The 22915-nt window shown below is 46.6% G+C and overlaps 1 protein-coding gene across 2 annotated transcripts in view; it reads left to right on the plus strand.

Annotated features, from left to right (window-relative positions):
* The first annotated feature begins 720 nt into the window (after window positions 1-720).
* The window catches only part of MYPN (myopalladin), a 283025-nt gene continuing 260830 nt past the window's right edge, over window positions 721-22915 (plus strand). The window contains exon 1 of one of the 2 annotated variants that reach the window (XM_073685590.1): window positions 721-867. The gene's annotated coding sequence lies outside the window, so the exon portion shown is untranslated. The remainder of the gene's footprint in view (window positions 868-22915) is intronic. The other variant, XM_073685593.1, reaches the window with a different exon arrangement.

The following is a 22915-nucleotide window of genomic DNA, read 5'->3' on the forward strand; positions in this document are numbered from 1 at the left end:
ACGTGGGTCTGGGAATAGTAGCAACTAATCTGTGCAACCAAATCCTTGTTAATAAATTTTATATTGACCCTAAATACAGATCACCTATCCTTTTAATAGAAGAGTCAGATAACAGAACATGTGAAGTGCTCCTACCTTCCGCTTGAGACGAGAGTTTATTTCTATGTGCTAGTCCTTCAGATGCATGTAGGCTACTCTGCTCTGCATGTGGACAACTACTACCGTCTTAGTAGGTTTTTTTTTCTAATCTCATTCAACCCCTTCACATATAAATTAACTTGACTCGTACAGATCTTTATTTTAGGGATTTGCCATTTTATTGTTATTATTATTCTTTTAAGAAGTTTTACGTCCATAAATAAGATATAAAGTAAATGCAATAAACTAGAGCTAACAGTAAAAGACTGTTACAGAGGCAGAGACGACCTTGCCCTCGCCGACTTACTGTCTATTTATGTACTGTAATTTATTAAACCTTATTTTAGGCTATCTTTTTTTGTCTTAATAATAATAATTGGGTGTCTATCAAAGAATAAAAGTTTGGATTAACATCATAAGAAATACATTTGATTTATTTGAATTATCTTCTGCCTGACTCATCCAACCAGAAGCCTTTGCCTAAATTTGTCTAAATCTCCGTTTGAAGGCTGCGTCCACAGCCCGACAAGTGGTGCATACACTTCAACTCTTGGCATGACATGATGTTTTCTTTCCACAGCAGGATGAGGAGGGCACCTATAATTAGCATGCTAAAAAAGCAAAAAAAAGAAAGCGGCCATTACTGTCCTGACAGAGGAAGGCACGAGACCAAGAACCATGAAAGAGAGAGGAAGAGCAGATGGTGGATGACTAGTGCGTCACTGTCTGGTAAGATGTCATTTTGTATTTATTACATATACTGTAAGATCTGCTATACTCAGCATTTACTCACACTCTACACTTTGGGTTTTGGTGTTTGATTCTTATTATAAGACTTGAGGAAACTATTCCTAGAAAGTTTAGATACTGTAAGTCATTCCCTAAAGTTGGCATAAGCTTGTAAAAAGTCTCCATGCGTTATGGGTTTTGTAAGAATGCACATATCGGTTTCTCGGAGATCTTCGTATGAATGATTGAAGCATGAATATTGTCTTGGAACATATGTGAATTATGTCATTAATGGTTCATATATCTAAAACGCAATAGATAATGTTACACAGTGTTAAGAGCTTTGCCACAGTTGATGTTCAACTCCCATGATATTCAGATGCTGGGAGTTGTCTATCAAGAGCAGCCAAGTATTTAAGATTATAGTAGAGATGATATGCAAGAAACTAAAATTTTGCATTAATAAATACATATGGCACTGACTTCGATATACTGAAGCCCAAAACATAAAATCCCGCTGCGAAGGTATTAATTCCAGATTAAAATTTACAAATAGTTTGTATTATTTTGTTCTTTGCTGCTTTTATATTTATTTAATTGTATATTGATAACAAATTTTTAATGTGATTTCTGGCATTTTTTGGGAATGTCCTATGGTTCTTTATAGTCCTATGGAACATATAAGTGTAATTCCAGGTGAACACAAAAACACTCCTTGATTTCTTTCTATAGCTGTTGGAAATCAATGTTCTGTATGCATCTAGACAAGTTCATTTTGGGAGAATTGTTTGTATCTTTAACAAAGGATCAAAGGAAATGAAATGAGTTATTTTTATAGCCTAGCTGTCGCCCTCCCCCTCCACACAAATGCGGACTGTGATGAAGGCATCCATATGGCACAACTTCTAGTGTTTCTTTACAGAGAGGGCTGTCAACTGTTAACCCTCAGCAACAGTAAAGTCATCACATTGTAGGACGAGAGAGAAATGAGTAATGTGGGTGGTTACATACAACCACAGTCCTATTTAATTAATTAATTAATTATTTTTTTAATTATAAAATTAATAGAAATAAACCGGTCATGTGATTGTTTATTTGCCCAAACTATTTAAATTATTTTTTTTTTATTGTATTTTTATTACCAAATGAATATAAATACACAGGTCGTGTGACTGTCTATTACACCAATATTTTGTTCTATTTGCACTGATTATTAAAGGTTCACATATTGGCAGATATTTTCAATGTTAAAAATATTCTACGATAATAATTCTGAAGATTCTGATGAAATTATTTGTTAATCAATAATGACTGAGAAAAATTGAAAGTAGTACTTCGAGCGAAATTTGAAAATACGGCTTTTGACAAGAATGGAGATGCATATTTTAGCCCCAAAATCTTAACTAGATGGTTCCCCAAAGTGAAAAAAATACTCCGCTGTTTTCTGGCAGGCTGCTCTTGCAACCTGTCTTTATGCTAAGGGCCAACTCAATGGTTGTTATGGCCCACCCTGCAACCTGTATAGGAAGTGAAAAAGGAAAAAAAGGGGGGTATGTCAGTTTACAACTGCACTGAAAGAAATGCCGAAATAAATCAGTGCACAGAATCCTCCAGGCCGGTAATCTCTAATGGATAATGGAGTAAGGAGGAGAAACGCAGATAACCTTACGCGTTTTGGATAAGGGCTCGTTATAGGCCGAAATGCGTAAGATTTATATATGCATTTTTCATAATTTTTTATTTTATTTTTTTTACAATATATTTTTTAATTACCGCAAGTAAACTTCGCTAATAGAATGGAATTTTTATAATCACCTTCACTTTTCCTACGGTGCTGGATTAAACCCTTCCCCCATCCACCTCCTTTTTACTCCTGTACATGAAGTGAGTCACTTTAAAAAAGCATATGTGGTATATCATCACAAGCACTGCCTGGGACCTTAGGATAGGCAGAGGACATTATTATTATTATTTATTTTTATAGTGACATTAAATCCATGGCACTTTACATGTGAAATAGGGGTATACGTAGCAAACAACAAGTACAATAGTTTGAACAAACACAAGTCACTGACTGGTACAGGAGGAGAGAGGACCCTGCCCGCGAGGTCTCACAATCTAGAAGGACATCCAGAGTTTCCCTCTGATGGCAGTGACCATCTTGGTCAGACTTCCAAGCTCATCACAGCTCCCCTCCGCCTCTCAGAGCAATAGTTGTATGTTTCCATTTCTCCAGAAATATAATACCAAACCTTTTTAAATTATTTTTCATATTTTACTTCATAAAAAAATAATTATTTTTTTTTTAAAAATCAAAACATTAATACTTTATACTTTTTTTTTATTGTTGAAAAAAGTTTTCCTTTGATGGCACCTTCCCTTTAAAGCATGTTCTCAATCTGTTACAACTCAAAATCAAATTTGCATTGCACAGACTTGATTGCACAAACTTTATAATATTGGACATTAGTGCCTTTTCTGTTTGTCCCATTGAGGATATGCACCTTTAATATAAAGGCTTTTTAGATTTTAAATACAGAATTAATGCACTGTACAGCAGTATTACTCATTTGTGCAGGAGAAAAACAGCTATACTGTGAGGTCCTTGTTAGATTTGGATGGCGCACTTCTTTAGGTAATAAACTGTGATATAGGAGAACCACAGTTCTGCCAGTCTTTTAGCTCACCCCCTGACTGCCCAGAAATTCTTCTAACTGGTTCTAAATTAGGAGCAGTGGATATGCAAACATTGAAAGCATAAATGTACAGTACAGACCAAAAGTTTGGACACACCTTCTCATTTTAAGATTTTTCTGTATTTTCATGACTATGAAACTTGTACATTCACACTGAAGGCAGCAAAACTATGAATTAACACATGTGGAATTATATACTTAACAAAAAAGTGTGAAACAACTGAAAATATGTCTTATATTCTAGGTTCTTCAAAGTAGCCACCTTTTGCTTTGATGACTGCTTTGCACACTCTTGGCATTCTCTTGATGAGCTTCAAGAGGTAGTCACCGGAAATGGTCTTCCAGCAATCTTGAAGGAGCTCCCAGAGATGCTTAGCACTGGTTGGCCCTTTTGCCTTTACTCTGCGGTCCATCTCACCCCAAACCATATCGATTGGGTTCAGGTCTGGTGTCTGTGGAGGCCAGGTCATCTGGCGTAGCACCCCATCACTCTCCCTCTTGGTCAAATAGCCCTTACACAGCCTGGAGGTGTGTTTGGGGTCATTGTCCTGTTGAAAAATAAATGATGGTCCAACTAAACGCAAACCGGATGGAATAGCATGCCGCTGCAAGATGCAAGGTGGTAGCCATGCTGGTTCAGTATGCCTTCAATTTTGAATAAATCCCCAACAGTGTCACCAGCAAAGCACACCCACACCATCACACCTCCTCCTCCATGCTTCACGGTGGGAACCAGGCATGTAGAGTCCATCCGCTCACCTTTTCTGCGTCGCACAAAGACACGGTGGTTGGAACCAAAGATCTCAAATTTGGACTCATCAGACCAAAGCACAGATTTCCACTGGTCTAATGTCCATTCCCTGTGCTCTTTAGCCCAAACAAGTCTCTTCTGCTTGTTGCCTGTCCTTAGCAGTGGTTTCCTAGCAGCTATTTTACCATGAAGGCCTGCTGCACAAAGTCTCCTCTTAACAGTTGTTGAAGAGATGTGTCTGCTGCTAGAACTCTGTGTGGCATTGACCTGGTCTCTAATCTGAGCTGCTGTTAACCTGAGATTTCTGAGGCTGGTGACTCGGATAAACTTATCCTCAGAAGCAGAGGTGACTCTTGGTCTTCCTTTCCTGGGGCGGTCCTCATGTGAGCCAGTTTCTTTGTAGCGCTTGATGGTTTTTACAACTGCACTTGGGAACACTTTCAAAGTTTTCCCAATTTTTCAGACTGACTGACCTTCATTTCTTAAAGTAATGATGGCCACTCATTTTTCTTTACTAAGCTGCTTTTTTCTTGCCATAATACAAATTCTAACAGTCTATTCCGTAGGACTATCAGCTGTATATCCACCAGACTTCTGCACAACACAACTGATGGTCCCAACCCCATTTATAAGGCAAGAAATCCCACTTATTAAACCTGACAGGGCACACCTGTGAAGTGAAAACCATTTCCGGTGACTACCTCTTGAAGCTCATCAAGAGAATACCAAGAGTGTGCAAAGCAGTCATCAAAGCAAAAGGTGGCTACTTTGAAGAACCTAGGCTATAAGACATATTTTCAGTTGGTTCACACTTTTTTGTTAAGTATATAATTCCACATGTGTTAATTCATAGTTTCGATGCCTTCAGTGTGAATGTACAATTTTCATAGTCATGAAAATACAGAAAAATCTTTAAATGAGAAGGTGTGTCCAAACTTTTGGTCTGTACTGTGTATCTTATAATTTTACCTAAATTGTACTTAACCCCTTTCTGACGTGAGGCGTAATAATATGTCTCTGTGACCTGGGCCTTAATGACAAGGTACATATTATTATGCCTCACTGAAGCTGTGCGGGCGCGAAGACAGCCGGGTGTCAGCTGATTCTGACAGCTGACATCCGGTACCCTGTGCCAGGAGCGGTCACGCAGCCCTCCCAGCACATTAGCCCCCACCCCCTCGCAGCATTTTCGAGGCAGGCAGAGGTAAGAGAGACCCTCTTACCTTGGATAGTTGCCATGGTGACCCAATCATGGTGACATTCTGGTCACCGGGCATCAGGAAGTTAGATAGATCATGCACAGTGCACAATCTATCTAACTTGTGCCAGTGCAGAGCTGACAGCCTGCATAGCACAGGGATGCTGCTGCATCCCTGTGCTATACAAGTAATCAGCCTGCAAAAAATGAAAGTTCCATAGTGGGACAAAGTGTAAGAGTGAAAGAAAGTGTCAGAAAGTAAAAATAAAAAAATACAATTCCTGGATTGTTGTTTTTAGTTTATTCTGCCTCCCAAAAATTGGAATAGAAAGCGATCAAAAAATGTCATGTGCCAGAAAATGGTACCAATAAAAACGTTAACTTGTCCTGCAAAAGACAAGCCCTTACATGACTCTGTCGGCCGAAATATGGAAAAATGATTGCAAAATCTAGTCTATTAGTGTGTGACAGCTGCCAAACATAAAAACCCGATATGAATCTCGCATCGCTGAATTCGCACCGACCCAAAGAATAAAGTCGTCTAATCACTTATACTGCACGAGGAACGTTGTAAAAAATAAACTCGAGTGTTAGGGTTGTCTTAGGGTTAGGGTTGTAGTAGGGTTAGGGTTGTGTTAAGGTTGTGCTAGGGTTGAGTTAGGGTTGTGTTAGGGTTAGGGCTGTGTTAGGGTTTGGGTTGCGTTAGGGTTGTGTTAGAGTTATGTTTAGGATTAGGGTTAGGATTAGGATTACGGTTAGGATTAGGGTTGTGTTAGGGTTGTATTATGGTTATGTTAGGGTTAGGGTTGTGTTAGGGTTGTGCTAGGGTTGGGTAAGGGTTTGGTTAGCGTTGTGTTAGGGTTGCGTTAGGGTTGAGTTAGGGTTAGGGTTGCGTTAGGGTTAGGGTTGTGTTAGGGTTATGGTTGTGTTACGGTTAGGATTAGGGTTACGGTTAGGATTAGGGTTGTGTTAGGGTTGTATTAGAGTTATGTTAGGGTTAGGGTTGTGTTAAGATTAGGGTTGCATTAGAGTTAGGGTTGTGTTAGGGTTGCGTTACGGTTAGGGTTGAGTTAGGGTTAGGGTTGTGTTATGGTTAGGATTAGGGATACGGTTAGGGTTAGGGTTGTATTAGGGTCGGGGTTAGGGTTGTGTTAGGGTTGTGTTGGGGTTGGGATTTTTTCAAAAGTAAAGAAAAAAAAATGATGACCATATGGTGACCAGTGTTGCGCGCAAGTGCTGGCTAATTGAATTTGCAATGGGTGCTTGGGTATACATCGCGGGTGCTCGAGTGATATGCTCGAGTCTCCGCCCCATATGTTTTAGGGCTGTTATACAGCCAAAAGAACATGGGGGGATTGCCTGCCATTCACAGGCAATCCCCGCATGTTTTTTTTTTGGGTGTCTTAACAACCGTGAAACATGTTGAGTGGGGACTCGAGCATGTCACTCGAGCCCCCGCGATACATGGTGCATACCCGAGTACCCGATGCAAACTCAAGTAGCGAGCACTTGCACTCAAGACTAATGACAACTTATTCAATATGATGACCTAATGTTATCAAATTCTGTATCGTACCTCTTGGTTCAAAATGTTCACTATACCACTTGATAAAATCTTTGAGGGGTCTAGGTTCCAAAATGGGGTCACTTGTGGGGGTTTCCACTGTTTAGGCACATCAGGGGCTCTCCAAACGCGACATGGCATACGCTCTCGATTACAGCCAATTTTGCGTTCAAAACGTCACACAGTGCTCCTTCCCTTCTAAACTCTGCCGTGTGCCTAAACAGTGTTTTTTCCCCACATATGGGGTTTCTGCGTATTCAGGAGAATTTGCACAATGGTTTTTGGGGTCCATTTTCTCCTCTTACCCTTGTAAAAATAAAAAAATTGAGGCTAAAAGATTATTTTTGTGGAAAAAATTTGATTTATTTTATTTTCACGGCTCTACGTTATAAACTTCGGTAAATAACCTGGGGGTTCAGGGTGCTCACAACACATCTAGATAAGTTCCTTGAGGGGTCTAGTTTCCAAAATCGTGTCACCTGTGGGGGGTTTCCACTGTTTAGGCACACCAGAAGCTGCCCAAATGCGACATGGCGTTCTCTGATTATTCAAGCAAATTTTTCATTCAAAAAGTCAAATGGCGCTCCTTCTGAGCCCTGTCGTGTGCCCAAACAGTGGTTTTCCCTCACATATGGGGTATCGGCGCGCTCAGGAGAAATTGCACAACAAACTTTGTGGTTCATTTTTTCCTGTCACCCTTGCGAAAATCAAAAAAATTAGGTCTAAATAACATTTTTGTGAAAAAAAGTTAAATGCTCATTGCTTTCTTCCACATTCCAAAAATTCCTGTGAATCACCTGAAGTGTTAATAAACTTCTTGAATGTGGTTTTAAGCAGCTTGAGGGGTGCAGTTTTTAGAACGATTTCACTTTTGGGTATTTTCTTTCATAAACGCCCCTCAAAGTCACTTCAAATGTGATGTGGTCCCTAAAAAAATGGTTTTGTAAATTTTGTTGGAAAAATTAGAAATCGCTGGTCAACTTTTAACATTTATAACTTCCTAACAAAAATAAAATTTTGGTTCCAAAATTGTGCTGATGAATGTTATTTATTAACTATTTTGTGTGACATATCTCTCTGATTTAAGGGCATGAAAATTCAAAGTTTGAAAATTGAGAAATTTTCAACATTTTCGCCAATCTTTTCACAAAGTAAAGCAAGTTATATTGAAGACATTTTACCACTATCATGAAGTACAATACGTCACGAAAAAACATTCTCAGAATCAGCAGGATCCGTTGAAGCGTTCCAGAGTAATTACCTCACAAAGTGACAGTGGTCAGAATAGTAAAAATTGGCCTGGTCATTAACGAAACCAAAGGGGTTAAAGGAGTTTTTGATCATGCTTATTTGGACATTTTTTATATTCTTATCTGCACTGGAGGCAGAGATCTTTAGGTTAGAGCTAACCTATGTGCAATAACCCCCACATAGATAATAAAACGGACACTGGCAAAATCTGTACTTACACTGTCCCTGCCTTCTCAATAAAGTTAATCCCAATTCATGACCAATGCAATAGCTAAAGAAATTGCAAAGTACTTAATTAACCAAAAATAAAAATTCTTGCTCAAAAAATTGACTCTTAAGTGCTGGCCAGTATGTGGTCCCCATCTGTTTAACTTGCTGTCCACAGCCTGTTATCAAGTGTAATCCTTTTCCTGTTTTTTTCTCTCCAACTGTAAAACTCAATACAATTGTAGAGAGGTGGACATTAAATATGCACACAAAAAGACAGGCAAAATGTATGCTGCAAAGTGAGAGAATAGATGTTCCAGCTCATAAAGTGCTGTCAGAATGCTGAGGAAAAGGAACCATCCACTTAAAAAGAGCACATAGCAAATTACCGTGACTGAGAATCAATACAGTTCCTGGACATGTACCCTAAGGCTGTGTGCCCACGTAGCGTTTTTCAAGCGTATATGCTGCGGAATTTCCGCAGCGTAAATGCTTGAAAAACGCATGTATATCCGCACCCCATGGTCCCCAATGGCATTCCGCAATGTCAATGCCCATGCTGCGGATTTTTCCGCAGCGAATATGCTGCGGTCAAAAATCCGCAGCATGTTCATTAATTTTGCGGAAGCGCTGCGGAATCAATGTGCGGATGGTACCCAAGTCTGGATGAGAGGAGACTCTCATCCAGACCTGGGTACCAAAGAACCTGTAAAAAAAAGAATAAAATAAAGTTTATACTTATCTTCTGATGTTTTCCCTCCGTCGCGCTGTTGTCTGAAGGACCTGCCACGTCATTGAGTCATGTGACCCATCACATGACTCAATGACGTCACCGCAGGTCCTGCACACAACAGCGTGAGCCGCTCAAGACTCCGGACGGGGCAGAGAATGCATCAGAAGGTGAGTATAAAGTTTATTTTTTTATTTTTTACCATTCTGAACAAGTTGTCAAGCACTTTTCCAAGTGATGCTTGGAGAAGTGCTTGATAACCCGCATGCGGAAATGCATGCAAAGACGCCTCACAAACGCTTCTACCTGGCGGGAAAACCGCATGTAATATCCGCATGCGATTTTCCCGCCAGGGAGAAGCGTAAAAAATATGCTTCAGGTCCGCAACGTGGGCACATAGCCTAAGAGCAGTTTTAATCTGTTGTGGGGGATGAGGGCAGAAAGATTGTGCATTTACTTTAGTTTTGATGAAATGACAAGGCCAGATAGGAATTAAATAATCACTGTTGTTTCAATGAAAAGTTTAATAAAAAACAATTTACAGAAATAATTTTTAACCAAAAATGCAAGCATTTAAAGGGAGTCTATCACACCCAAATCTCCAATTTAAAGTACTCAATAGTAAACTAAGCCCCTGTAAAATCATACCTTTCAGTATCAATTTTACTTCTTTAGTTGAACAGAAAAACGGTTTTATTTCGTATGTGAATGGGGTCCTCTCAGTACACCTTTGGCTTGGCTAATGGCTCAGTGCACCATTCAACCCTGACAGTGAATGTGCCATTTACCCCCCTTTAGCTTGATTGACAGCACTCACTTGGCCAAAGCATGCACTGCCTGGATTGAAACCCTGGCTGTGCACATCCTCACTGGCACTGCAGGAAACAAGCATTAGCGCACACACAATGTCAGTGTGGGAGCACTCCCATCACTATCTCATGTCTGTGGTTCCTGCTCCCTACACATATGATCAGTAGCAGGAGCGTACATAGAAATCATGGGGCCCCATAGCAGAAGTTCTATTTGTTCCCCTCCCCCCCCTAAAAAACCCCTTAATATGCGGCAGGCTCACAGAGGAGCTACAGTGGTGTGAAAAAGTGCTTGCCCCCTTCCTGATTTCTTATTCTTTTGCATGTTTGTCACACTTAAATGTCAAAGTCTTGGTGATCATCAAGATGTTTCCTGGCATAACTGAGTCGAGCCTTTATGTTCTTTTTGCTCAGCAGTGGTTTTCGTCTTGGAACTCTGCCATGCATGACATTTTTGCCCAATCTCTTTTATGGTGGAGTCATGAACACTGACCTTAACTAAGGTAAGTGAGGCCTGTAGTTGTTTAGATGTTGTTGTGGGGTCTTTTGTGACCTCTTGGATGAGTCATCGTTGCGCTCTTGGGGTAATTTTGGTCTGCCAGCCTCTCCAGGGAAGGTTCACCAGTGTTTCATGTTTTCGCCATTTGTGAATAATGGCTCTCACTATGGTTTGCTGGAGTCCCAAGGCTTTAGAAATGGCTTTATAACCTTTTCCAGATTGATAGATCTCAATTATTTTGTTTCTCATTTGTTCCTGAATTTATTTGGTTCACAGCATGATGTCTAGCCTTTGAGGATCTTTTGGTGTACTTCACTTTGTCAGGCAGGTCCTGTTTAAGTGATTTCTTGATTGAGAACAGGTGTGGCAGTAATCAGTCTTGTGTGTGGCTAGGGAAATTGAACTCAGGTTCCCAAAGATGTGATAAACCACAGTTAATATATATTTTATGGTGGGGGGCATCACTTTTTCACACAGGGCCCTGTAGGTTTGAATTTCTTTTTCCCTTAATGATAACCAACTTCTTTTAAACAACTGCATTTTTTGTTTACATATGTTATTTTGGTGCCCCTGAGGGTTCGACCGCCACAGGAATGCTGCACTTCTTTAATGGAGTGTAGTGTTCCTCCTCTGAGGTAAGGCCAGTGTGATAGTCGTGACCCAGCCCTTACATCCAACACCACACTTCTCCACCAGATGGAGCTGTTATGCACTAGGTGCTGCTCCCCTGGTTACAGGGAGACTGGGGAACCAAGAGAGAGGGGAACCAGTTAGTGGGTGAGGGTGGAGGACTTACAAGTTAGTTACACCTTAGATTTCATATTTAATAAAAAGCCATCTTTGATCTTGGTCTTGGTTGCTGTCAAACTACTGTGTGTAATGTGACCTCCCTCCGGGAGCGCAGATCCTGTGTGGGCCTGCACCGGCAAGGGACACAGCCCTCGTACCCTGGCCTTGGGACGAGAGGTAGGTTGCAGACAAGGAATGTCTCAACCCGGCCAAGGACCAGGATCAAGAAGGCCCGGAGCTTAAGAGTGTGGCTCCACAGCAAATGGATCCCAGGCAGGATGCAGACGGAGCGGTGTACGCCACCTGTCCTCGCCGAGCTGATATATTCAGAGGGACTCCGGCTGCAAGAGGGGTACCGGCCCCCGACACCCGACCTTGCTACTCTACTTCCTGGACGGGAAAGCCCGGTTAGGCCCAGAGGATCCCACCGGGTATCGGACGGAGCGGAGCTGCCACCCGTACCCTTGTTGTGAGAGGAGCTCAGAGGGAGACCCGGCCTATTTGCACACATACAGACAGGAGGGGAATTGGTCTGTAGTTCAGGAACACTCTGCTGTGGGGTCGCGACTGAAAGCTGGACTTACTCGGAGGTTGTCTGACCCCCGTCTCTGGTGAGCGCAGGACTCCACGGGGAGCAGGAAGTCGCCTTCCTTTGCCAACATTGTGAGTAAAGCCTTGGAAGTTCACCCTTATGGCCTCCGGACTGTTATTTCTGCGCCACACCGCGGGAGGCGGGATTCCTTCTCCTCAACTACTACCCCCCCTCCATCCTGTCCCTCTGCCCTGAGGCCTTGCTCCGCCTGTGGGGAGTAGTAAGAACTCTAGCCGCCATAAAAATCATGCCTCAGCGGACTGCAGCGGCGCTGGTGGCCCTTCACCAGGCACCACAGGTGGCGTAGTCGTTAATTAGCCACTCAAGCCGGACAAGCCCGCACCATCTCTTTTAACTGTGACGGCCCTGAGCACGGGTCGGGCCCGGGCCACGGCTGCATCCCATCTCTCCATCACGGGGCCCGACACCGAGTCCCCCAACACCCAGGGTAAAACACGGGCTTTACGAGTAGAGGCGTCACATTATCTTTGACTAATATTTGTAGATCGTGAGCCCTCACAGGCAGGGTCCTCGCTCCTCCTGAACCAATCGCTGTCACATTGTGTTCAAGATTATTGGAATTGTTTTTGCCATGTATACCCCTTTTTCAAATGTAAAGCACCATGGAATGAATGGCGCTATAATAATAAATAATAATAATAATATTTAAATTTGTTTTTTGTGATCTGAAACATTTAAGTATGACAAACATGCAAAAGAATAAGAAAACAGGAAGGGGGGCAAGCACTTTTTCACACCACTGTATATAGTCCTCCATACAGTATTATGGGCCCCACATAGTGTTCTACACAGTATAATGGGTCCCACATAGTGCTCCATAAAGTATAATGGGCCCCACATAGTGCTCCATACAGTATAATTGGCCCCATTTAGTGCTCCATTCATAAAAAATAAATAAATACTCACCTCTCCCTGTTACCCCACTGCTCCGGTCTCTGCAGTCTCCAGTCTCCTGACCCTCTGCACTGCTCATCACGCACTCTGCGCTATGTCACAGAGCTCAGACGCAGAGGGGGAATGGTGGGAGAGGGAGCGTCAGCTGACGGCTCCCTCGCCCATCATTGTTTTCAACTGCATTGGCATCCAGGATGCCGAAATAGTTGAAAGTTCAATTCGGAGGTGGCCTGTGCCGGCACTGGCACTGGGCCCCCCAACTCACTGGCCCCATAGTGGCTGCTTGGTCTGCCGCCATTGGCGGTAAGCCACTACACAGTAATAAACAGATGATCGCGGTGGGGCAGATGGTTTTCCCCCATGATGGTCCTCTTATGAAACTTGCAGCTGGGATTCATAGGTGATCCTCTATTTACCTACATAGTATAATACTTTAGTATTGCAGAATATAGCATAAGCAGGGCCAATTCTATCTTCTCTGCTGCCTGAGACGAAACTTAAAAATGGCACTTCCCTTGCCAAAGGAAAAAAAATATTAGTAAAAATTAATAAAAAATCCCAAAAAAATTCTAAAATTGTCCTTCTCTAGGTTAAATCTGAACATCTACATTATGCTGTCTCCCTTTACAGGCTCATTCAGATGTCAGTTTATCTTGTATAAATTCTATCCATGTTTTTCATGGAAAGAACTTGTAACTATTTTAGTTTATGGGGCTGTTCACAAGTCCATTTTTGCGGACTGAGTGGTCTGCACCAAATCACTGAAACATCTGATTTTCATCTCAGAGTCTCAGACCAATCTATGGGTCTGTGAAAAAAATCGGAGAGTAATCAGATGCTATCAGCATATTGTCTGTGTTTTATGGACTGTTCGATAGGATAAGCTTGAGAAACCTTCATCTTTTTTTTTGATGACTCGCCCAGGGGGATGGGGACGACTCGGTACCCGGGCCTTTGCCTGGCCTTTGGGGATGTCGCGGTGGTCGGCTCCCGGGCCCATACCCTGGGGTCAGCTTTTAAAAGGGGATTGTTTGTTAATTTTCTGAAAGTTCGTGACGCCACCAGTGGTTTATGATGAGAATCACCAGCGCTGTGGCAGTCCACTGAAGCCGGTGATAAGGCAGCTCGATGGTATAGCTAGCCCCTCACAGGTGGAGCTAGGCCTCAGGGCAGCGTACGGAGAGGGGGATGCAGGACAGGCGAGACGGAGGACGGGGACGGACACGGTAGTCACTTCAGTACCTTTTACTGGTGGTAGTTCAGGCACATCCCGGAGCACTGTAGGGTGAAGGGTGCATATCAGGATCCTCCCCAATGAGCGGGTGTAGGGCCTCCTGTTTCTTGCCTCTGCGTAGTAAGTTTCTGACCTGCCTGAAGCTAGGCCTAACTTTATCTCTGTCCTGCGCCGGCTGACGTTGTGGTAGGGCCTTCTCTTGGAGTGCACGCTCCCAGCTTACGGGGCCTATGTGTCTCCTGGCTCTGTTACGTATCAGCTCTCTGGTGAACCTGGGACCTGTAGTTCTCCACGGATTCCGGTTATGCCTTACTTGGTCGTAGCGATCCCGGTAAGCTTGGACCCAGTGTCCGGTATATGTTTCGGGGTGAGCTGGGTAAGCTCCTCTGCCCCCACTGCTACTCACTTTCCACTCGCCTTCGGCCATGCTCGGGCCCTCACTAGGCTACTCACACTAATGGCAGCTTGCCGCTCTTCACCGCTCTTACAGGCGTCGGCACACCTTGGGCTCCCTTACTTGAGCTGCTTGAATCTAGCTTGGCCTACCTCTGCAGACAGACTTCTGCAGGAACCGAACTGAGAACTCTGTCCCTCTCTGGCTGTGAGCAGGAACTCTGTTCTGGCTAGACTGAACTGCCTAGCTCCACCTTCTCTATTTATATCCCTAACGGGTTCCCTCTGCTGGTCTGGGGTGGAAGGTGGAGATGTGTGAATGTTTATGGGGGCCTCTTGTGGAGGTTTCCATCAATGCACTCTTCTAGGATCTGTGGTACCAAGCGCAGCTGGGCGCCACATTCCCCCCTAGCAAAGCTCAGCACTCCCGGGCTGAAGTACATTTTAAAACAACAATAGTAAACCTTCTTTTTTTTAAATTTTTGTATAACAACATAACGATCTTCCCATTATGGGAGGCACTTTTTCTTGAACGTTGCAAACTTTAAATAGTATAAAAGTATAAAAACATCACAGAGATATTATGCATATAGACAGACCGATTAAAGTGCAGTAGGAAAGAGTCAGTTCAGAAGCAAGAGGGACCTGTCTAAAACCCTCAACGTAGGCCCTGGGGTGGCTGCAGGGCACGAAGATCCCGAGTTGGACCTCCAGGAGAGCCACTCCAGACAGGTTTTTCTTCTGAGGTATGAGGTAGTAGTAGAGTGGTTTCGTATAAAACCAATAGGGAGCACCTAAATAGATGCATAAACTATACACAATAGAAGAGTCTGTCTACTGCCAGTCCGCAGGGACAAATGTCTCTCTAAACTGGGATGAAAACATGGTAGTTAGCATAAAACAAGAACAAGTTAACTGCAAAAGGTTACAGCCGCCGGGGCCGCCTACTCCATATATCCCCACCGGGGAAAAGGTTAATTCTTCCCAATGGAGGCTGGCTGATCCTCCACTGTCAAGCGCGAGGGGGCGTCACTCCTGGACACTTTGTGCACATCCAGGGCGTACCACCCCCGCACCCCGTGGTGGCGGGTGTACGAAACCAGGTCACCTGGGAAGAGGTTACGGCCAGGGTGTCCCTTCTTTACTCGCGGCTCGACGTCCCGCCGGCTGACAAAGACGTCTTGCTCGAACTGGGGACTCCGAATGAAGCCCCATCCCACCTCCTGGTGGAAGCGGACAACTTGCCCTTCCTCCCGGGGGCTTGGACAGGCTGCCTCCTCCTGGCGGGCCTTGGATTTTGCGGCCTTGGCGCGCACCTCCAGGCGCTCGCAGCGAATCTCCCTCTGCCGTCGCTCCCTGTCCAACTGGAGGATTTGCTGTTTGCACATTTCGCTCCTCCTCCGTGCTTCAGCCCGTGTCTCCCAGGGGAAGCCTATCAGGTCCCCCCCCCTGGTTGTCCCAGGCCACCTCCTCCGTCGCCGGCCAGGTAACTGGAGGTGCAGGTTGCGGTGACAGCAGGGGTTGCCGGAGGTCCTCGGTGAGTGCGGACCAGTCCGGGTTGGGGTCGGTGGATTCCCCAGCAGGCACAGGTTCCTCCGAGACGGGAGGCGGGAGGCAATGTAGGCCTCCGGCGATGGCGGAGGCTTCCAGCTCCGGGGCAAAGACTTGCTCCCAAGTTACCGCGACGGGTAGCAGGTACTCCGTCATCAGATCCAGGAGGGGCACAGTGGGCTCAGCAGCCTGGACGGGCGTATCACTCTTACCCGATACTGGGCTGCACGCGACCTCCGATTCTTCTTCCTCCTGGGTTGCTGCTCCGTGGTGGCGGGCCCGGATCCGCTGATGCATCTCTTTCCACCACGCGGCGGACGCCGCATGCTGGACCTCAGCAACCCTTCGGGCAAGGTCCGGGGTTTCCTTACGAAGGAATTCAGCTTCCCCCAGGGTCAGGAACATGCCTCCCTCGTCTCCGCCGGTAGTAGGACTTGGGCCGACCTCGGAAGGCTCCGGTGGGCTCTCCTCAGCAGCGTTCATGACCGCTCCTGAGTATGGTGAGTCTTGGACTGTTATGGCCGCACCTTGTGGTTTCCTTCGTTCCCTCCTCTTTTCGGGGCGGCTCCAGGGCGGTAGGCTGACAGGTACTCCTTCGGACATCCCTTCCGTTTTGATGGGCACTACCCCGCGGACAGTCTCTAATGGAAGGGGCATCTGCTCTTTTGGCGCCATGGGGGAGCCAGGCCCATGATAGGAGGTACTAGGACGCTGTCTTTCCTGCACATTATGGCGTCTGTTCTTCTTGGGCACCTCTGTTGTATTGAGCTTCCTGCTTGTCCCTCACCTGAGTGAGACTATCTTCAACACAGGCTTGTACTCATCTGTACTGCTCCTGTCTGGCCGTGTCCCAGTCCTCAGTGGTCACATCCGCTTCTGGTTCTACAACACCAAGCTCCAGGTCCATGGGCAGCTTTCCTGGCCTTGCTTGCATGAGATATGCCGGAGTACAGTTGGTGGAACTTACTGGTATGTGATTGTACAGATCTACTAGGTCAGGTAGTAGGTCTGGCAACTGATTTCTCTCCTCAAGTGGTCTTTAGCAGGTCGATAATGATGTTATTCATCTTCTCACAGAGACGATTGGTTTGTGGGTGGTACGGTGTAGTTCTTATCTTCTTACACCCGTATAGATGGCAGAGCTCCTTGAACAACTCAGCCTCAAAGGCCGGGCCTTGGTCCGTCAGCACCTGCTCAGGATAACCAGAAATATGCTTGGAACGTCTTTGCTGCTGTCTCTGCCGTCAGGTCTTTGACGGGGGCGACCACCAGGAAACGTGAGTAATGATCCACCATAGTCAGAGCATAGGAGTACCCTGACCTGCTGGGGGACAGCTTGACATGGTCCAGGGCCACGATCTCCAGGGGTCGAGTCGTCTTGATGGGTTGCAGGGGTGCCTTCTGACTGCTGTAGTCTTTTCTTCTGAGGCCACAGGGTCCACAGTCCCGGCAACACCGCTCAATGGAGCTGCGCATTCCTACCCAGTAGAATCGACACTTCAGCAGGGTCTCTAGCTTTTTCCAGCCAAAGTGCCCCGCCTGATCGTGGTAGGCCTCCAACACCATTTGGATGTCTGTCTTGGGGACCACTATCTGCCATACCATCTCATGGGTTTTTGGATTGACGTACCTCCGGCACATCTTCTCACGGTAGATAAACAGCCGGCTTCTCTCGTTTCACAGCTGCTTTGCTTGCAGAGACGCATCTTTTTCCAGGGAGGAACCTTCTTGGGTTATCAGCTCCTTAATGCGGCTTACAACTGGGTCACTGTACTGGGTCTCTTTCCAGCTGTGGTGAGGCAGGGGGTTTAACGTCTTACCACGCTGCCTCCTGGAGGCTCGTTGCTCGTGGACCATCCCATTCCGGTGAAAGGCAGGTAGCTCAATCTCTTCCAGGTCATCCACTTCTTCTTCTGTGTCTGACTGGTGAGGCATCCTGGACAGGGCATCGGCGTTGGCGTTCTTGCGGCCCTCCCGGTATTTAATTGTGAATTGGTAGTTTGACAGCCGAGCCATCCATCGTTGCTCCAAGGCTCATAACTTGGCGGTTTCAAGATGGGTCAAGGGGTTGTTATCAGTGAAGGCAGTGAACTTACTGGAGGCTAGGTAGTGCTTGATCCGTTCAGTGATGGCCCAGACCAAGGCCAGGAACTCCAACTTGAAGCTGCTATAGTTCTCTGGGTTCCTCTCGGTCGGGCGGAGCTTCCTGCTTGCATATGCGATCACTTTCTCTTGGCCGTTCTGCTTCTGACTTAAGACAGCTCCCAGTCCTTCGTTGCTGGCATCAGTATACAGCAGGAACGGTTGGCTGTAGTCAGGGTAGGCTAGGATCTCATCGCTTGTCAGGATCTCCTTCATCTCCTGAAATGACTCGGCTTGCTCCCTACCCCAGTGAAATTGGGGATTTCTGCTTTTGGGGGACTGCCCTACCAGGAGGTCTTGCAGAGGGGCTGCTTTCTTAGTGTAGTCTTTTACAAACCTCCGGTAGTATCTTACTAGTCCCAAGAACTGACGCACCTCTTTGAGGTTCTTTGGCTCCGGTCACTTCTGGATGGCAGTGACCTTCTCCGGGTCTGGTGCTACCCCTTCCGGACTGACAATGTGCCCCAGGTACTGTACCTTTCTCTTGAGTAGGTGGCACTTTGAGGGCTTCAACTTCATCCCGTACCGGGACAGTGACTCAAATACCTCTGCCCGGTGCTTCAAGTGGTCCTCATACATTTTGGAGTACACTATCACGTCATCCAGGTATAGTAACACAGTCTCGAAATTGCGGTGTCCCAGGCAGCACTCCATCAATCTCTGGAACGTTCCAGGGGCATTGCAGAGTCCAATCGGCATACTGTTGAACTCGCAGAGTCCCATCGGGGTAGTGAATGCCGTCTTCTCCCGATCCTCCTCAGCCACAGGTACTTGTCAGTACCCACTAGTGAGGTCAAGGGTGGAAAAGTAATTTGCAGACTTTAAGGCAGCTAGGGACTCCTCTATGCGTGGTAAAGGGTATGCATCTTTATGTGTAATGCGATTTACTTGTCGGTAATCTACACACATTCTCATGCTCCCATCCTTTTTCCTAACTAGCACTAGGGGAGCTGCCCAGGGACTACAACTATCCCTTACTACCCCCGCCTTTCTCATGTCGTGCAACATTTTCTTAGCCTTCTGGTAGTGTGCTGGTGGTATAGGCCTGTAACGTTCTTTGATGGGTGGATGGTCACCTGTGGGGATATGGTGTTGAACCCCCTTAATCCTCCCGAAGTCAAGTGGATGTTTACTGAACACCTACGCGTATTCTTGAACCACCCGGTGTACACCCTGTTTCTGATGGGCAGGAGTGGTGTCTCTCCCAACATGGAGCTGTTGACACCAATCCTCTACCTGGGTTGCAGGGTCATCATCCTCCACTTCGTCTAGTGAGGTTAATGACTCCGCCTTGTGAATGCAGTTGTTATTTACAGCATGTAATTTGGCAACAGTGGCATAACGTGGCAATCTGACCTCATCTTCCCCACAGTTGAGAAGACGGACGGGCACCCTCCCATTGTGTACATCTACCACTCCTCTGGCGGTTAAGAGCATGTGGGTCTGTGCTCGGAGCAAAGGGGTTCTACTACCGCCTGGTAGCTCTGTCCTCTAAGACCTATAGCAGCTCTACACCAGATAAGCATTTCACTCATTGGGGGGATCACAATGGGTATGGGGTCCGTCACCCGCACATTACCGATTTCACCATCTGTTAACCTTACTTGCTGTTGGTACATCAGGACTCGGATCTCCTTCTGCAGCGCCCTCCTCTGTCCTGGTCTGGCAGTGTCAGCTATCTGTTGGAGCAAGAACACAACTTCTCCCAAACAGTTACAAACAATGTTAGTGCCTAGTACCATATACGGATTGGTATCATCAGGATTAGTCTTTATTACAATTAGTCCCTGGTCCTTCAGCTCCATTCTCCCCATTTTTACTGTCACATTCTTAACCCCGATTAGGTTAAGGGGGAGTCCATTTGAAGCATAAACAGAAAGATTTGGAGCTGGCAGGCTTAGGTCGTCCATGGACCAGAACCTCTTGTAGAGGACGTCAGGCATTATGGTTACCTGAAATCCTGTGTCCAGCAGAGCGTGCGTCGGGATGCCGTCCAGCACAATGGACAGGAAAGGTCTTTCTCCAACGAACCTGTTGTACCAGTCTGATGGGCCGGGGGAATTTACTTCTGGGTGTCGGCCCTCGGCCCCAGGTTTTTCTCGTTTAAAGGACAATTCTGGGCGGTGTGTCCGGTCTTGCGGCAGCGGTAGCAGGCAGGGTCCTTCTGTGGACGGCGCTGGCCACTGATCCTCGTAGAGGGTGGTGTTGTCCTCCTCCTTTGCATCCAGGGGACATCCTCAGGGCTATCGGCTAACAGGATTTTCCCTCCTTCCTCGGGCTCCGTCCGCAGCTGCAGAGCACTCAGCACAGTGGTCAGGGTTTTGCTCAACTGGCGCACTTCAGAGCGCAGACTGTCCAGCTCTCTAGGGGACGTTGCTGGAACCTTGGCTTCAGCAGCCTCAGGAGAAAAGGTGGGTGTAGCAGGCACTGGGGTAGCCCCACCCTGGTAACATTGGATGACATTTGTTTCCAGGGGCTGCAGTCCTTTTATAGCCATGTCCTTAAGATTGTCAAAGGTGGCATCTGGATGATCTAAGGACCACCAAAGCACAGTCTTGCTCTCCTCTGGAGACCTCAGTCCCCGGACAAACTGTTCCTTCAGCATTTTGTTTTCATTTTCGATGCTGGTCGGACTAACCTGTTTCAGAGCCCGCAGGGCCCCTTGTAGACACCAGGCATAGTCCAGAACATTGTCTTCCAGCTGTTGGGAACAGTTGTAGAACCTCATCCGGAGGTCCGCCTCAGTATGATCCTCAAAAACAGTCTGTAGCTTTTTAAAGATTGCGGACACTGACTCCTGGTCTGCGGCTGACCATGTTTCTACTTCCCGTTCCGCAGCACCAGTCAGTTGTCCTAATACAACAGCGGCCCTCTGCTTGCCTGTCATAGAGTACATGTCCAAGATACCGCATATTTTTGAATCCAGACAGGGTATCTGGTTTGCTGTTGTACTGGGGGAGCCACTTTGCTCCAGGAATGTACGGTAGAGTTATTGGGGATGACAGGAGTTACAGGCGCTGCTGGTGGAGCAGCCGCCTCGGCCTGCCCGGCGTCGGGCGCGGGTTGAACATCAGGACCGTTAACCGGTATTCCGGCGTCGTGCTGTTCCTCTGACATTCTGATGCCCCCCTCGCGAACCATGGCCTACCTTCTTTTCTTCCGGTAGGCCACAGCTCCGCAGGTGACGGTCTTCTTCAGGACCTTGCGTCGCTTGTGTCCTGCGTCAGAACGTTCAGCGACACTCCTTCCAGGACCTGGCGCTTCCTGGTTTGACGTCAAGGCGTGGGGCGTGTCCGGTGCTTTGCGCGCTTTTGAGACAATCTTCACCACTGTTTAACGTACACAGTTTTTAATTAAAGGCGCACAGTACCCGGTGGCAACGGGCGTAACACTCCGTCGTTGCAGCGGGCACGCGATCCTGTTCGTGACGCCAGGAAAGATGACTCGCCCAGGGGGATGGGGACGACTCGGTACCCGGGCCTTTGCCTGGCCTTTGGGGATGTCGCGGTGGTCGGCTCCCGGGCCCGTACCCTGGGGTCAGCTTTTAAAAGGGGATTATTTGTTAACTCTATGAAAGTTCGTGACGCCACCTGTGGTTTCTGGTGAGAATCACCAGCGCTGCGGCAGTCCACTGAGGCCGGTGATAAGGCAGCTCGATGGTATAGCTCCCCACAGGTGGAGCTAGGCCTCAGGGCAGCGTACGGAGAGGGGGATGCAGGACAGGCGAGACCCAGCCGGGTCAGAACAAGAACAGGGACGGACACGGTAGTCACTTCAGTACCTTTTACTGGTGGTAATTCAGGCACATCCCGGAGCACTATAGGGTGAAGGGTGCATATCAGGATCCTCCCCAATGAGCGGGTGTAGGTCCTCCTGCTTCTTGCCTCTGCGTAGTAAGTTTCTGACCTGCCTGAAGCTAGGTCTAACTTTATCTCTGTCCTGCACCGGCTGACGTTATGGTAGGGCCTTCTCTTGGAGTGCACGCTCCCAGCTTACGGGGCCTATGTGTCTCCTGGCTCTGTTACGTATCAGCTCTCTGGTGAACCTGGGACCTGTAGTTCTCCAGGGATTCCGGTTATGCCTTACTGGGTGTAGCGATCCCGGTAAGCTCGGACCCGGTGTCTGGTATATGTTTCGGGGTGAGCTGAGTAAGCTCCTCTGCCCCCACTGCTACTCACTTTCCACTCACCTTCGGCCATGCTCAGGCCCTCACTAGGCTACTCACACTAACGGCAGCTTGCCGCTCTTCACCGCTCTTACAGGCGTCGGCACACCTTGGGCTCACTTACTTGAGCTGCTTGAATCTAGCTTGGCCTACCTCTGCAGACAGACTTCTGCAGGAACCGAACTGAGAACTCTGTCCCTCTCTGGCTGTGAGCAGGAACTCTGTTCTGCCTAGACTGAACTGCCTAGCTCCACCTTCCCTATTTATATCCCTAACGGGCTCCCTCTGCTTGTCTGAGGTGGAAAGTGGAGATGTGTGAATGTTTATGGGGGCCTCTTGTGGAGGATTCCATCAATGCACTCTTCTAGGATCTGTGGTACCAAGCGCAGCTGGGCGCCACATTTACACCTGAAAACAACTGATGAAACTCTGACCAAACTGATGGTAAAAACTGACACTGACCAAACTCTTACACTCTAAGAAAAAAAAAGAATGAAAGTCGGACCGAATGATGGGTGAATTAGCTCTTATTCTGACCTGATAAACATCTATGTGGATGATA

This window comes from Phyllobates terribilis, unplaced genomic scaffold, assembly GCF_046119375.1.
Source record: "Phyllobates terribilis strain yellow unplaced genomic scaffold, ASM4611937v1 Scaffold_5__5_contigs__length_657084704, whole genome shotgun sequence".
Classification (NCBI taxonomy): Eukaryota; Metazoa; Chordata; class Amphibia; order Anura; family Dendrobatidae; genus Phyllobates; species Phyllobates terribilis.